This window comes from Myxine glutinosa, chromosome 4, assembly GCF_964187855.1.
Source record: "Myxine glutinosa chromosome 4, kmMyxGlut1.1, whole genome shotgun sequence".
Lineage (NCBI taxonomy): Eukaryota > Metazoa > Chordata > Myxini > Myxiniformes > Myxinidae > Myxine > Myxine glutinosa.
This window is the reverse complement of record NC_136264.1, coordinates 167312728-167329965: the sequence shown is the minus strand read 5'-3', so window position 1 is coordinate 167329965 and position 17238 is coordinate 167312728. Positions and strand designations below refer to the sequence as shown.

At 44.3% G+C, this 17238-nt stretch overlaps 1 protein-coding gene and 1 long non-coding RNA gene across 3 annotated transcripts in view; one reads left to right on the top strand and one right to left on the bottom strand.

Annotated features, from left to right (window-relative positions):
- ATP8A1 (ATPase phospholipid transporting 8A1) overlaps positions 1 to 17238 on the bottom strand; it is a 541081-nt gene that overhangs the window by 162922 nt on the left and 360921 nt on the right. The gene's annotated exons all lie outside the window — the stretch shown is intronic.
- LOC137425487 (uncharacterized) overlaps positions 9532 to 17238 on the top strand; it is a 76320-nt gene continuing 68613 nt past the window's right edge. For both annotated transcript variants that reach the window (XR_010984128.2, XR_010984127.2), the window contains exon 1: positions 9532 to 9644. This is a non-coding gene — a long non-coding RNA (uncharacterized LOC137425487). The remainder of the gene's footprint in view (positions 9645 to 17238) is intronic.

Below are 17238 nucleotides of genomic sequence, written 5' to 3'. Positions count from 1 at the left end.
GACACGAAATTGCGCCTGTATAAATTTTTATGGTACAGGCGCCATCTTGTAAAAACGTTACGCCTCTACATCTCCAAAACCGCTCAGTGGAAAAAATTGAAACAAGGCACATTGTCAAGTACTTCCCATGGGGAATAAGATATGTTAATGATGATGTCATCGGTGGCTTCATTATGACATCATAATTCGACAAGTACAATGCTTGATATGATCAGTATGAAAAAAAAAAATTCTCCACAACTGTTAGTCCAATGGACACTAAATTTTGACCATAGGAGCACCTCACCCTGTAGAATTTTTAATGATAATTGTGACGTCATACATCACGTGGTACAGGCACCATCTTGGAAAAATCGAAAAACGTTGCACTTCTATATCTCTGAAACTGCTCCATGGAAAAGATTGAAATGGTGCGTTGTCAAGTACTCCCCATGGGGAATAAGATATGTTAATGGTGATGTCATCGGTAGTTTAATTATGACATCATAATTCGAGATGTACAACGCTTGATCCGATCAGTATGAATTTTTTTCTCTACAATCATTGGTCCGATTGACAATTTTTGCCATTGGAGCACTTACACCTGCAGAATTTTTGTGATAATTATGATGTCATAGGTCACATGGTACAGGCGCCATCTTGGAAAAATTTCCCACCTCTATATCTCTGAAACTACTCCATGGAAAAAATTGAAACGTAGCTCATTGTCAAGTATTCCCCATGGGGAATAAGATATGTTAATGATGATGTCATCGGTGCTTTTATTATGACATCATAATTCGACAATTACAATGCTTCATCAGATCAGTATGAATTTTTTTTTCTCTGCAACTGTTGGTCTGATGGACACAAAATTTTCACTATAGGAATGCCTCCTCCTGTAGAATATTTTAATGATAATTATGATGTAATAGGTCACGTTGTACAGGCGCAATCTTGTAAAAAAAACAAAAAACGTTGCACCTCTATATCTCCAAAACCGCTCCATGGAAAAAAAATGAAACATGGCTTATTGTAAAGAACTCTGCACGGGGAATAGGTGTTGTTAACAATGACGTCGTTTGTGCCTTAATTATGACGTCACAATTTGACAGGGACAACACTTGGTCTGATCAGTTTGAAATTTCTTGAGCATGATTTACACAACAATTATATTAGAGAATATAAATTTAAGATGTCATCGCTCACGTGGTCTGGCAGCCATATTGGATCAAAGAAAAAAAAACCTTCAAAAAAAGAAGAGTTGGCTCGCACCAAATTGACTACACAGGTTAGGTATTCGATGAATACCATCTAGTTAACTTCAGAAATGAGCACTTTTTTTTCTTTCCTTCTTTACAAGATTGAGGCTCATGGAAGAGTGATGTGATTACAAAGGGGGGATTTATGAAGTTAAATCAGTCAGTGATTACTGGAAGAACATCTGCATTCTCGAGATGCAAGAGAGGGTCAGACAGCTGAAAGAGCAGAGCGAGATAGATGAGAGTTGTTTAAAGAAGTTCAGTTACAAAATGTGCACGATGACATATTATTATCCATTTGTAGATTAGATTTCAACCTGTTTCCTTCGGATAAATGTCAATACGATATTTTCTTAGAGAAATGGCTTTGAATAAAGTAACTCCCATCATTCGTTGAAAAGGTCTATGCATTGGAGAGGGTCTTATGAAGGAGGCAGACATTGGTAAGTTAAGGGATGAAACCAGGAGTGTCTGTTTGCCCTGCAATATCCTCCAAACGATAAATCAAATTCAAGTCAAATGAAATTTTCTATGTAGATGAAAGTCGACTCGAGCATAACACAAAATTCATCAAATCGCCCAAACCGCCCTTCGCATCAATATTGGAGAGGTGAGAGGAGTGCGTGAGTTACCCTTTTAATATACATGAGCAATGTTTACAGTTTATAACAAATACTGCATTTTATGAATGGAACCATTTCTACCTTCAAACAAGACTAGCTTTTCCATTTTGACCTGGTTTGTATTAAACAACACACTGTATGCATGTGCGTTTGTCTATATGTACACAGTAAATATAAATATTCAAGAACTTAATGTGACCTTATAGCCAAAGAAAGCTACATAAAGCAACCAAGAAAAGCTTCAAAAAGTAAGCCCCTTTGCTGTTTCAAACCATGATTTACCGATTGGATGTTCCTTCCAATTACAGGTAAAAGACAGGATTGGGCTTTTGATTTTTTATGTTTTTTTAAATACTGTACTGACTTCTAGTGGCATTGCACGCAGTACATGTTTGGGAGCCTCAGTGGTGAATTGTGTGTGTGTGTGTGTGTGTGTGTTTATATATATATATATACATATCAGTCACTATGCGACCTTCATATCATCAGTGGAGAACCGCCAGCAAGGTGTCCCATACAGCTGCTGCTGCACCTTGCTGGGAGCGATAAGCACCGCCTGCCACGCGGTGACGTTATCTCTGGTATCCACTCATCATATGGAGTCGACCTGGTTGCGGTTGGGAGTTACTAATAATGGTATCTGTAATCTGGTTCTCCAACCTAATGAGCGGACAACATGACGTCATCGTCATGCACGTCCGCCTTGCCTGCAAAGTTCCAGAGGAACCATCTAGTAGTGCGTCATTACGGATTATAAATACAGATACTGTCACAAGTGCATGCAAAACTCACAGTTACCGACCTGGTTTCGCCCTTGTTGGGGCTTCATCAGGGCAACGCAGTGAGGCTTTCCATACACTTGTAACTCTGTGACCCTTTCGGTTTTTATATCAGTCACTATGCGACCTTCATATCATCAGTGGAGAACCGCCAGCAAGGTGTCCCATACAGCTGCTGCTGCACCTTGCTGGGAGCGATAAGCACCGCCTGCCATGCGGTGACGTTATCTCTGGTATGCACTCATCATATGGAGTCGACCTGGTTGCAGTTGGGAGTTACTAATAATGGTATCTGTAATCTGGTTCTCCAACCTAATGAGCGGACAACATGACGTCATCGTCATGCACGTCCGCCTTGCCTGCAAAGTTCCAGAGGAACCATCTAGCAGTGCGTCATCTAGCACTGTATGGGACACCTTGCTGGCGGTTCTCCACTGATGATATGAAGGTCGCATAGTGACTGATATAAAAACCGAAAGGGTCACAGAGTTACAAGTGTATGGAAAGCCTCACTGCGTTGCCCTGATGAAGCCCCAACAAGGGCGAAACCAGGTCGGTAACTGTGAGTTTTGCATGCACTTGTGACAGTATCTGTATTTATAATCCGTAATGACGCACTGCTAGATGGTTCCTCTGGAACTTTGCAGGCAAGGCGGACGTGCATGACGATGACGTCATGTTGTCCGCTCATTAGGTTGGAGAACCAGATTACAGATACCATTATATATACTAGGGCATGCCCGTACTATATATATATCTAAAATTATATCCCCCCCCCTCTATTTACATGAAATGGTTTGGTCCAAAGCGAACGGCTTGCGAGTACGGTGACAATCCCCCCCCTCTATTTACATGAAATGGTTTGGTCCAAAGCGAACGGCTTGCGAGTACGGTGACAATCCCCCCCCTCTATTTACATGAAATGGTTTGGTCCAAAGCGAACGGCTTGCGGAGTTTGGTAAAGAAATCGCCATAGCGTGCACAAACGCGCAGGAAAGCGAAAGAATCGCAAATTAGTTTTAATTAGTTTTAAAACATAGTTTAACGCCAACATAGTTTGCCAACGTGAAATAAATGAATACGCTCTCAAATGTGCCGTCCGAGGCAGAGTCTGTTCGGCACGTTCGGCACACGTGATAGCTCGCTGCTCTCTGATTGGTTGAATCGTTTTTTGGACATAGCTCGGTAACTACTTGTCCGATTAATATGAAACCTTGAAAAGGCACATCCTCGGGTCCCCAGCAATATACCTGGCAAGTTTAAAGTATATCGGACCCGTGGTTGTCGAGAAACAGCGGTCACAGACAAACAAACATACACACAGAGATTACTGGAATTATAGATATATATATATATATATATATATATATATATATATATATATATATATATATATATATATATATATATATATATATATATATATATATATACAGACTTGGCATTTAATATGGAATATTTTTTTTTTCTTCACTTGGGTTTACTTTCTGAACTCAGTATATCAATCTGGTGAGTTTCTTTTACCCTTCGGTGATGTCTTTGTTGAAAGAACCATGTCAATGATTGTCTTTCGCAGCAAGAAGTCAATAACAGGATTATATCACAGGTGACGTGACAAAATGTAAGGACAGGTACATTTGACGATTGGCTTCACAATCGGGTATATAAGGGTTGTTGCGTTCTGTATTAGTGGAAAACAACTGCTGCACATCTACAAAAGTTATTGCCGCTTCCTCTGGAGATGGTCCGTCAACTTGACAATGCTGTTTGTCATGGAGTGGTGGCTTTACGAAATTCTGGCATGAAAAAGCGTACTATTGCTCGGCAGTATGGCATCACTCAATGTCAGGTGTCAAAGATGCTGAAACGAAATGCTCAGAGGGGTGTCCCTACTCCAATACAGAGGCCAGGACGTCCACGCAGAACCACAAGGAGAGATGATCGCCAGCTGCCACGGTTAGCCTGCAATGGCCGTACCACGTCAGCTAATCGGCTTAGGGCTGAGTGGAAGTAACTGACAAATGTGCCTGTATCCAGAAGGCTAGTCAACCAACGACTGGTTCAAGCAGGCTATCGTGCCAGGCGTCCCTTGAGAAAGCCACGCCTGACCAGACAACACAGTCAGCGCCGATTGCAGTGGGCCAGAGAGCACCACAATGGCAGCCAGTATACTGGAATCACGTGACCTTCAGTGACGAGTCTAGATTTCTGGTCTATCGTCAAGATGGCCGCGTCCGAGTGCGCAGACAAGTGCATGAAGCCCACAACGAAGATTGTATAGTGCCAAGAGTCCAAGCTGGAGGTGGTGGGGTGACCGTTTGGGCTGCTTTTCATGCAGGGGGAAAAACTGACCTGGTTGTTCTGAATGGAAACCTGAACCAGTTCAAGTACAGGGTCATTCTGGAAGAAACATTGCTTCCATTTGCTCGTGCAGCCTTTCGAGGAAACTTTGTCTTCCAAGATGACAATGCACGGCCTCATCGTGCTCGCATGATCCAACACTTTCTTGCTGACCGTGGTGTAGAGCATATGGAGTGGCCTGCCATGTCCCCGGATATGAATCCGATAGAGAACTTGTGGGCAGAAGTAACGTGTCAAATCGGCAACTTGGACCAGCAGCCTACCTCTGTGCGTGAATTGCAGCAGGCTATTGTCACTGCATGGCAAGCGATTCCTGTCCAAACCTTGGCAAATCTCTTGAACAGCATGCCTCGACGTGTATGTGCTCTGCTGAATGCTCGTGGGGGTTACACGAAGTACTGAACTGTAATTTTACTGTCCGTAATCCCAGTAATAATTTAGCTTTTGTTTTTGTTGAAAAAAGATTTGGCTAATGTGCAAAATAAAGAGATACTTCTGGAAAACGTACAGAAGTTTAACACAGTACTGTCCGTGAATTGAGTTCGATATCAGTTTACATCACTTTCAAGGATCAATTTATTTGCTTCGAAATGTCAAATGTGTTTTTTTGTTTCTTTTAAAGGTCACATTAACAAAATCTTGAATAATTTCAACATAATTCCAATGAACTTTTGGTTCTAAGTCATCTTGAAAAGTAAGTTCACCCCCACAAAAAAAATATTCCATATTAAATGCCAAGTCTGTATATATATATATATATATATATACATACACATTACAATCCAGTCACCTGTCTGTCATCTGTGTACCACTAAACCTCCAGATGGAATGAGTTGAAACTTGGTGGTTGCACAGGGTTTGCAGTGAACTTTTTAGAAAGTTGGGATGTGTTTTATCTTGTGTTTTATCATCAACTTGTGCTTTCATCATAATTTCATCAACATCAACTTGTATCTATCAACTTGTGTTTTAACATTAAAGTAAACGAATTATCATACTGTACTTTGTTGGTTTTAACTTCATAGAAACACCCGCTTCCTCCTGGAGCATTGGCAAGTCGTCTCCCTCTGAACCTGGGTACTACCAAAATGTATGCAAAATTTGGTGGAGATTGGACGAAAATCTGTGCGCAGGGGTGGGCAGGCATGTGGAGAATTTTTTTGTGGTCAGACAAGACAAAACTTCTAGTTTTTGGTCTAAATTCCAAACGTTACATCTACTGTCAAGCATGGTGGTGGCAACATCATGTTATGGGGCTGTTTTTCTTCAGCAGGGACTGGCAAGCTTGTCAGGATAGAAGGGACAATGGATGGTGCAAAGTACAGGAGAATCGTTGATGAAAACTTGCTTGAGTCAGCCATTAAACTGAAACTGGGTAGGAGATTCACATTTCAGGAGGACAATGATCCGAAGCACAAAGCTAAGGTCACGCTGGGGTGGCTGAATATGAAGAAAATAAATATTCTTGTGTGGCTCAGTCAAAGTCCTGACTTGAACCCAATTGAACTTATATGGTGAGACTTGAAGATTGCAGTTCATTGACGATCCACATCAAACTTGGCAGAACTCGAGCAATTTTCACGTGAAGAATGGGCGAAGATTTCACCATCTCACTGTGCACAGCTGGTAGAGACTTACCTAAAACGACTCATAGCAGTCATTGCTGCAAAAGGTGTTTCCAGCAAGTACTGACCTCAGGGGCTGAATTCCTTTGCAAACAGTTAATTTTGATTTGTACATGTTTTTTGCAGGTATTCCTTCCTGTCATGTAACCTTCTTCAACTATGAAAGTGTTTAGTTTGATCTCTTCAGTTATTAATATAAAAAGTTGATTTGGAAAAAAAAATTCAACATAATTCGTAATTCATCTAAATGTGGCATTATTGGTAGGGGGTGAATACTTTTCAAGGCCACTGTATGTATTACATATGCACAGTACAGAACAGTCCATTTCAAAAGAGCATTGTGGAATTGGCATCGTCAATGTTGAGGAGGAAATGCTATTTATTTTACACCTGTGTCGGCTGAGACAGTCTAAGAAAACATCGGAAAAACCCAACATGACATGATCCTGAGGTGAGAATAACGCCATAACCTGGAATTTCTCAAGCAGTAGCGTATTGACAACGTAGCAAAGAAACCTGGGTCTCTTGAGCATTCCTGGCTGCTCATCCACTAAATGCTTACACCTAGTGTTTTGTCAGTTATTTATTTATTTATTTATTTATTATTATTATTAGTGATAATAATTATTTATTATTTAATTTATTTTGTTATTTTATTTATTTATTTGTCAGTTATTATTTATACAGTAGTGTATTTGAATAATCTCTCATGTCCAGTCTGATTTGGGCCCAAGTGTCTTCCCATGCGTTTTGAAGCACAGGAGTAAATAGCTCATTCTCCAATCACAAATATAGCGTTGCATGTATCGATCTGAATAGAAATACAGCGTGGTCAATTTTAAAGCTCATAATCAAAAGTAGGAGGGAATGGAATCCACCAACACATGTCCATATAATTAACAAGCACTCAGATTGATATTGCAGCATTCCCCATCAATTGAAATAAATGAATGAATGATCGTTTAAAGGCCATTTTTCCCCGCTAGAGCGGGGGTTAGGCTTGCGGGCCCCATGACAATCATGGTTCCCTGTTTGAGGCAATGTTTTTATGGCCGGATGCCCTTCCTGACGCCAACCCTTGGTCACGCTTTGCGATGCGCAGGGATACAGTGTACCTATTCTAAATCGGGGTACACACCGTGATCATTCATCCCAGCAAGCTGGTACTCAATTTATTATTCTTTACCTCGGAAGGATGACAGGCTTGCCGACCTCGGAAGGATGACAGGCTGAGTCAACCCCCCTGGCGTTAATTCAGCGATCGACCGGGATTCAAACCCAGGATCCTAGGATCCCAAGCCGGCACCCTAACCGCTAAGTCAACACCACAGAGTATTCCTTGAGGGAAAAGCAAAATTACAAGATGCAGTGTGATAGAACGAAAAGAAAAAAAAAAATGCAAATTCTTGCTCAAACTCTAACAAAACCACAATCTGGCCTTACAGGAAAAAAAAAAAAAAAAAGGACAAAACGACACAAAGAGAGAGGAAAATAAAGAAGAGTGCACTCGTAAGCACTACGCTATGCAGATGCAAGACACGCCATCACGACCATGACTCCAGAGCCGGTACTTGGTTTAGGACATTCCTCGCAGATTGCCAGACCTTCTCAAGGTGGGCTCTAGAGGGCTTTGGGGCTGAGCAAAGCAAGAACTGCCAAGACAAGCGACCCAATGGGGCTGGTGCAGACGGAAGGCATGCCTTTCGCTGAGCAATTGCACAGAAAAGGCCCAAAGCTGCATCGCTCGTCTTTGCCGATTTCCCAGTATGGGATCAAGAGCATATTAATCTGCGGGCTGTAATGGGAGCACGCCTGTGACAACACAATAAAGTAATGAGCCAAAGTCAACCTTTGGTGGAGTTCAAAACCCGGGGCCAGGAAATGGGGCTTTTAAACAGCTAGGTTTTTAATTACAGACACACCACCTATTGCAAGGCCTCCCCGAACCCAGTCTGATTAGGGAAGGGGGGGCTAAAGGCAGATTAACGCAAGACTTATGCTTGCACACACGAAGCCTGGAGCACTTAGGCCTCATGAAAAGAATCCTGTGTTTTCGAGAGATTAAAAGCAATGCAATTTACATGAAGAATAAATGACGAGGAGTAAAGACAACTTAATGCACTCGATGTACACAGCCTTTGTCTGAGTGTGTGCTTTTTGTGAATTAAATAAACCGAGCTCACCCAGGTCTTCATCAATGACTGCATTTGTGGTAAAGGGATAATTTGCTCTCCAACAAACTCTGTAATAAAGCTGCACTTCAACGTCAACCTTCTACCTCAAAGCAAAATACCCAAGAAATCCCTTCACCAATGCCTCAACCCGACATCTTCAGCCGTTTATAAAGAGGAAAGGAAAAAAAAAAGGAAGAAATAGAAACAAGCAGCGTGCCAAGGAGCACAAAACGCACACGAGTCATGCCACATGAGGAAAAACAAAGCATTTAAAAAATGCAACAGCCATGCGAGCACACAGGAAGACCAAAGGGAGAAAAGGAAAAACAATACACAGACTTTTCACATGCCCTGGCTCCGCACCTGATGCTTTTACAACTACTGGCTGGTGTGGGTGCGAGGCCGCGAGTCTGCGAGGCGCTCCTACGCACCGGGAAAGTTGGCGAAGCCCGGCTCATTAGGCCCTCGCCGCCTGGCAGCCCACGGCAGCTGGGTTCGCCCCATCCACCAAGATAATTAGATCCCACAGGTTTGCGCAAGGCTGTGCTGTGGGGCTTGCTCGGTCCTGCGCTCGATCCCTCCCTCGCACCTCTCTCCCCGAGTCTCATTAGCAGATGTGCAAGCTCTGTCACTCTCACCCCTCCCTCCGCCACCAAAGCCTCGGAGCACGAGGCCACCTGCTGTCAGCACCAACTACCTGCCTTGCAATTATCCTGTTCCACGCTCATCGACTGCCCGGCCTGACCCAGACGCCTCGCTTTGCGGCATGTTGGAGGCACCCCACAGCCACCAGCACAGCCCTATTACAGAACCTGTTAATGCTTCTGGTTAATCCCGTCAGGTAATCCACCACAAAACTGTAGATAGCACCGAGTCAATAAACCTCAAAAATAAATATTTGCAGCATTCCCGAGGAGGAAATCGTCTCAAAATGGCCTTTGTATGCTGCTATCAGTGGTAATAACACCATTTGATTGGAATGGGAAACTTGGAAGCATCGGGCTGTTTAACTTCGATAAAAGCATTATTTTAGATGGGCATGAGGGAGGTTGGTGGTGGCAGAGTGGGGTAGGTAACTTACACATGTAAAACAACATGCTGCATGAGTGATGCCACATGAGTGATGCCACATGAGTAAACATACTCTCTTCAATCCCACTCCTCCCTCCAGGTCTTTAAAACAGCTGTCCACCACCATCTCTTATCCTCCCCCATCCAAAACCTTGATCTTTTCTACCCCTGTTAATTCACCCCAGATCCACTTTTTTGAAATACCAACTTCCTTCCTGGAAGAAGTCGTGTCCACGTGTTTTATATAATTCACGCAGTGTCCACTAGCAGTGTCCATGTGTTTTTTTTTTTACCTCTCCCACCCCCCCCCCCTTCCCATGCCTCCTCCCCCACAAGCCCTCTCCCTCCCACAGATCTCCCGATGTCCCTGCTCTCCATATTGTTCTTCCCCTCCCTTTATCATATGTTTTATGTGTCGCTTTGTCTTTTCGTGATCAAAGTTTAGCTCTTACACGAGCCTCGATCTTGTATACAAAAACCAAACAAAAAAAAACAACACAAGCACACTGCACTCTCAGAACACAAATCGTAATTTTTGTCTCCCTTCGAGTCGAGTGATTGCGTTAATAAAATAACATTTTAAGCTCCGATAAAATTGAAATCGTAATTCATTGCGGCATGAAAGAAAAATAAACTTTAGACAGTTCACCAGTAACGATGGTAAACGTGAATGCATACATATACGTGAATCGCCTTTTGAAGTCGTTTCAAAGCAATTCTCATGAAAGCGTCTGAGATATTGACCAACGAGGTTGTACACTTCTGCCTTCGCTTTTCCAAGGTCTGGCTTGGAAATTCCCAGCGAGCTACAACCGTAATTAAAAAGCCATAATAATCAGCATGCACGAGTTAGCCAGTACATTAAAGGCAGACATTACCTGACAGGTGTTCAGAAATTAAGCAGTTTTCCTTGACAGGCAGATGAAAAATTAATGCAAAACTAGAGCTTGGCCACCTGTCTCCTTGGGTTCCCAACTTGGCAACATTTCAGCTCACATTCCAAAAGATTTCCCTTTCTTTTTTTTCTTTTTCTTTTTTAAACACGAGAACAATACCCTCAGGAAAGGGAAAAAAATTCAGATTTTGTCCAATTTTGTCCAACTCCGAAGCTAAATTGCGATGCCCAAAAATTACAGAATCTTTATTAAAACTGTATTCCAACTGGAAGGAAAAGTTCATCTTGGAGACTGTAAGCTTTAGCACAACAAGGACGAAATAAAAATGGTGCAAGTTGCACAAAGAAACGTACAATCGATTTTGGACAGTTAACAATAGTCCCCACCCCAGAGCTTGCCGGTCGCCGCTGGCGATGTCAGTATGACAAGACACAGGCAAGGGATGTGGTGTGGGCCTGGGAATTAAAATTTGTATTGGACATGGAAAGAGTAGCCTTCAGCAAAATATCAGCACGGGATCCAATTATACAAAAAACAATAACAAAGGATTTGCCAAATGCCTGTGGCAACATTAGGCATGTGCTGTGCTCGGAAGAGCTATATCTGTAGGAACACTGGCTTCTGTATTTCCTTCCAGTCCACATTTGTGCATGAGTAAGCAGAGGTTTCATGAGTAAGTCATTGGTCCTTGTTCACATGGTGTGGCAGCCATATTAGATTCAAGGAAAATACTAAATAATTATATCTCTGAAACTGCTTACCCTATGGATGCGAAATTTTATAAATACCATCTAACTCGAACACCATTGCATATAGTTTGAAAATAATGACAAAAATAAACCTTATCCAATCAACATGAAACGTCACAAACGTGATCCCCGACCCATACATATGCAGAGCGTACATTTTTTTTTATTCATGAGTAAGCATTTATATGCAGAAGTTTCATTCAATTCCAAGATATGAAAAAGATATGATATGAAAGATATGAAATCTTTCCTCTTCTCCAATAGCTTGATCTCTGATCATCAATTTGGTTTCAGACCTGGTCACTCTACTCTGGACATGCTGCTTCTGCTTTCTCCACAATGGATGGAGGTCCTCAACGCCAAACAGGAAATTAGAGCTGTCTCCCTTGACATATCACGTGCCTTCGATACGGTCTGGCACCCCGCTCTGCTCACCAAACTCTCCTCTTTTGGTATCCATGGAAATCTCCACGCATGGCTGGCGGACTTCCTCTCTAGTCGTAGTCAACATGTGGCCCTGAATGGGTTTCTCTCATCTCCTCTTCCTGTTCAGGCTGGAGTTCCCCAAGGCAGTGTTCTGGGCCCTGTGCTTTTTCTGGTCTTCATCAATGATCTCTCTGACTCTCTTGAAATTCCTCTCTATCTCTTTGCTGATGCCTCTACTCTCTGTCGCTCCATTCTTCAACCCTCAGATCAGCAGTCTGCAGCCTCCTCACTCTCTGCAGACCTGGACAAAATCACAGACTGGGCAAACAAGTGGAACATGTCTTTCAATGCTGACAAATCTCACACTCTTACGATGTCTCTCCAAAAAGACTGACTGGACAACCCTCCCATCCACTTTCTCAACAATCCTCTCCAAGAAGTTCTGTCACTCAAGCTTTTGGGTCTCACTATCAGCCATGATCTTTCCTGGGAAAACCACATTTCAAATCTGGCCTCCAAAGCCAGTCGCCGACTGGGCATCCTCCGTCGTGCGAAGTCCTTCCTTGGCACACCTGAGCTCCTCACCACATACAAGGCTTTTGTCCGCAGCTCAATGGAATACTGTTCCCCCCTCTGGGCCGGTGCTCCTGCCTCACACCTAGCTCGTCTTCACGCTGTTGAAACCAAAGCATTCAGAATCATTGGAATCTCCCCCGATGAAGCTAACTCCAAGGGCCTCTCACTCACTCACCGCAGGCAGGTTGGTGGTCTTTGCGTCTTCTACCGACTCCTCTCGGGCCTTGCCCCCCCAGCTCTCTCTGGGCCCTGTCCCACAAATATTCCTACAGGTCGCACAAGATCTGGCTGCAACCCTCTTATGGTTAAACTGCCAAAATCAAGACTCTCTGCTCACCTTCACTTCTTCATTCCTCTTTTCTCCCACCTCTGGAACAAACTCCCTCACTCTCTTCAATCCCACTCCTCCCTCCAGGTCTTTAAAACAGCTGTTCACCACCATCTTTTATATTCCCCCATCCAAAACCTTGATCTTTTCTATCCCCGCTAATTTCACCCCAATTCCACTTTTTTGAAATACCAACTTCTGTACTGGAAGTCCTTGGTGTCCTTGTGTTTTATACTTCTCCCACCCCTCCACCCCCCTTCCCATGCCTCCTCCCCCCAAGCCCTCTCCCTCCCACACATCTCCCTGCTCTTAAATGTTGTGTGCTCTCAAGTGTTTGTGTGCTTCCCCCCTTTTTTTTTTTTTTTTTTTTTTGTTTTGTATACAAGATCGAGGCTCGTGAAAGAGCGAAAATTAATCACACAGAAAGACAAACAGACACATAAAACAAATAACATCGGGAGCGGTAGACAAGATGGGGAGAGAGGGGGAAGGACACAAACACAACATTTGAGAGCAGGGACCGAGAGACATGGAGACATCGAGAGATCTGTGGGAGGGAGAGGGCTTTGGGGGGGAGGCATGTGAAGGGGGGAGGCATGTGAAGGGGGGCAGGCATGTGAAGGGGGGGGGGGTGGGAGAGGTATAAACATATGGACACTGCCAGGATTTCCAGGAAATAAGTTGGAATTTCAAACAAGGTGGATCTGGGGTGAATTAGTGGGGGTAGAAAAGATCAAGGTTATGGATGGGGGAAGATAAGAGATGGTGGTGAACAGCTGTTTTAAAGACCTGGAGGGAGGAGAGGGATTGAAGGGAGTGTGGGAGTTTGTTCCACAGGCGGGACAAAAGAGGAATGAAAGAGTGAAGGTGAGCAGAGAGCCGAGATTTCGGTAGTTTAACCATCAGAGGGTTGCTGGCAGATCTTGTGCGACCTGTAGGAATATTTGGGGGACAGAGCACGGAGAGAGCTGGGGGAGCAAGGCCGGAGAGGAGTCGGTAGAAGACAGAAAGACCACCTACCTGCCTGCGGTGAGTGAGTGAAAGGCCCTCAGAGATAGCTTCATCGCGGGAGATTCCAATGATTTTGAAAGCTTTGGATTCAACAGCGTGAAGCCGAGCCAGGTGTGAGGCAGGAGCACCAGCCCATAGGGGAGAACAGTATTCCATTGAGCTGCGGATGAAAGCCTTGTATGTGGTGAGGAGCTCAGGTGTGCCGAGGAAGGACTTCGCACGACGGAGGATGCCCAGTCGGCGACTGGCTTTGGAGGCCAGCTTGGAAATGTGGTTTTCCCAAGAAAGATCATGGCAGATAGTGAGACCCAAAAGCTTGAGTGACAGAACTTCTTGGAGAGGATTGTTGAGAAAGTAGATGGGAGGGTTGTCCAGTCGATCTTTTCGGAGAGACATAGTAAGAGAGTGAGATTTGGCAGGATTGAAAGACATGTTCCACTTGTTTGACCAGTCTGTGATTTTGTCCAGGTCTTCAGAGAGTGAGGAGGCTGCAGACTGCCTATCTGAGGGAAGAGGAATGGAGCGGCAGAGAGTGGAGTCATCAGCAAAGAGATAGAGAGGATTTTCCAGAGAGTCAGAGAGATCATTGATAAAGACCAGAAAAAGCACAGGGCCCAGCACACTTCCTTGGGGAACTCCAGCCTGAACAGGAAGGGGAGATGAGAGAAATCCCTTCTCTTGTGTTCCGCTCCCTCTTTTTATATATTTTGTTTGTCTGGTTGATTTGTTTGTGAAGTAAATGTCAGCTCTTTCACGAGCCTCGATTCAGTATACAAAAAGAAAAAAGAAAAAAGAGGAGATAAAAACGAACTTTGGCAGAACTGATCGCTCAAAGCCATCCATGATCAATTCAGATCATTGCACAGACAGCTACAGGAGAGAATCTATAATCGTTCGAAATCGTTGGAGGATCTCGCGAGATCTTGGAGACGGCGGCAGGGATTTTCGAAGCTCCACACGGTCTCCACGTTTTTCGAAGTTAAGTCTGTTCACAATTGTATTTTGTCGAAACTGTATTTATCTTTCGGTGTGTGAAGTTATTGTGTGCAACTTTGGTTGTTTCTCGGTGTTTATCTTTCATAAATTGATCGTCTGTTTGCCGTGTCGCGAGCAAGGCCTTGTACAGTGTGCACTGTACAACCTTGAGGCTTTGTTTTTCTCAGCGGTCCGTCGTTTGTGATCCAATAACTTTCGTTCTCTGTATTCCCAGTCTTTTCACCCATAGCCTACTTCCTTTTGTAAATCTCAACTCCAAAAAAAAACAAAAAAAAAAAACATTTCCTTCTCTGTTCTCATTCGTTTATTCATTCTTATTCGTTCGTTCGTTCTTCGACCACGTGTTTCTCCCCCATTTCCCCAGATAGTTTTCACTCATTAACCTTCAATGTTTACACTTTCCCCTCAAGTTATGTATTCTGTCATATTTTATAACACCTTTTTCTTCTTCTTCTTTAAAAGGCTGCTTTCGACTTGCTCACCAAATCAATTCATCCCAAAAAAAATATCCATCTCCTATAGTGCCTTTTTTCTACATTCCCTAAACTCTCCTGCACTCCATCCTCCATCCAGCGTCCTTAAACGTATTTTTAACTCGAAGGTCACAAGAAACTCATTTTGCAATAAATGTTCGTTTCCCATAAATCGTACACTTTCAAAAATCCAATCTCACCCCTCCCCTCCAAATCTTCCCCATAACCCCTCCCCTCCAAATCTTCCCCATCACCCCTCCCCTCCAAATCTTCCCCATCACCCATCCCTTTCAAATCTCCCCCCTTGCCCCCTCCCTCCTAAACTACCCCCTCACCCCTCCCCGCCAAGACGCCCCCTCGCCCCTCCCCTCCTAGACTCCTGCCTCACCCCTCCCCTCCAAATCTCCCCCATATCCCATCCCTTTCAAATCCCTCCCCTTGTCCCTTCCCTCCCAAACTCCCCCCTCACCCCTCCCCTTTAAATCTCCCCACCCTCATTGCTTCTCAATTTCCCCCCGCTCACTCCCCCTCCTCAAAGCGTCCTCCCCGCTTCTTCCCCCTTCAAACTCTCACCTCCATCTCCCCCAACCTTCTGCCTCGCTCTTCCCCCTCCTCAAATAACACCTCATTGTGGCTCACCCAATCACCATCAAACTTTTTGTCCGCCCCATCCTTCCCTTTCTCCGAGCTATTCTGAAATCTCTGACACACCTTCAACAGCTCTCCCTACCTCTTCCACCTCTTCCACATCTTACCCTACCCCTCCTCCCCCCTGTTCTGTATCTGATGCTCCCCCTTCCTCTTCATTAACGGTATGGACCTCAAACATCCGGGGCCTTCGTTCAAACTTAACCGATCTCTCCATACAGGTTGCTTCTGTCAAACCAGACGTGATCTGCTTAACAGAAACATTCCTCCTTTATGATGTCTCTGATTCCATAGTATCTCTCCCGGGCTACTCCCTCCTCCGGTATGATAGACCTGAGCCTCGTCCTGGAGGCGGGGTTGCTATCTTTATCAAAAACTCTCTTCCTCACTCGCCCTGCACTGCACTCTCTCCACCTCACCCCCAGGAATACCTCTGGCTACGGCTTCCCCTTCGCTCCCACCTCTTGTTCATATGTGTGTTGTACCGTCCACCAAACAGTGATGACTCCATCTACATCTCGCTGTCTGATGATATGGACCAACTTCTATCTACTCATCCCAACTCTCTCTTCCTCATATGTGGTGATTTCAACTGTCATCATGCCAGTTGGCTGGGTGTGGGTACCTCTCTCACCAGCCATGGCTCCTCAGCAAAGGACTTCTGCGACTCACTGGGACTGACACAATCTGTCAATTTCCCGACCCGGATCTCAGTCAACGGAACATCTTCTCTTCTGGACTTGGTTATGACTAACTTCCCTGAAAATGTCTGCTGCTCTTCTTCTGCTCCGATCGGAACATCTGATCATGCCCTTGTTAAAGTGGACATCTCTCTGACCATCCTCAGGGAGCCTGCTCAGCGTCGACGAGTCTGGCATTTCACTCAGGCCAACTGGCACGGTCTTCAAGCAGCCATCAATCATCTGGACTGGTCTCCCATCTCTACCACCTCTGACATCAACTCATCCTGGGAATTCTTCCAAAGTAAATTGCTCTCTCTCATGCACAGATTTATCCCATCTCGTCTTCAGTTGTCATACCCTTCCTCCCGTCCATGGTACACGGAATCTTGTGGTGAGGCTGTTGCCCAGAAACAACTTGCCTTCGTCTCCTGGAAAGCAAATCCAACGGAAGGAAATCTCATTTCCTTCCACAAAGCCCGAAACAAGTGTGTGTCCACCCTCCGGAGAGCCAGGAAACAATATCTCTCCGTTCTCAAGACCGAACTCTCTTACCTGTCTCCCTCTTCCAAATCCTGGTG